We start from the raw sequence: 460 nt of genomic DNA, 5'->3' as shown, positions 1-460 counted from the left end.
AAGTAAATCCACCAAAGATCACTGGAATGTTTTTTCATTGGCAAGTCATTTCATAAAAAAAGCCAAAGAATATGAAGTTATGAGTTTCATAAAAGATATGCAGCAATTTTATTCACACTGTTCTAATCACATTAAGCTTCTAAATAAACTGTGTCAAGCTGCCATCTCCAGCACAGCAGTAATCTCAGATATCACATTAAATGATCAAATAAAGCTTTGGCTGGACTGATTCATTGTGACTGCTGCCAAAATATTTTCAAATCAGAAAAAAAAACCTTGCAACAAATTGCAGTATGTCAGCATGAATGGGACATTGTGAAGATATTACAAACTTTTTTTTTTAAATGCTACATAACCTTACATTTTCTTCAGGCAAAGCAAACCAATATCAAAGAGGCAGCCAGAGACCAGGGGTCTCATTTATAAAATGTTGCGTAAAAACCATCCTAAATTTGTTCTA

The sequence above is a fragment of the Sinocyclocheilus grahami genome, unplaced genomic scaffold (genome assembly GCF_001515645.1).
Source record: "Sinocyclocheilus grahami isolate Dianchi unplaced genomic scaffold, SAMN03320097.WGS_v1.1 scaffold306.1, whole genome shotgun sequence".
Classification (NCBI taxonomy): domain Eukaryota; kingdom Metazoa; phylum Chordata; class Actinopteri; order Cypriniformes; family Cyprinidae; genus Sinocyclocheilus; species Sinocyclocheilus grahami.
Note: the sequence above shows the minus strand (reverse complement) of the source record.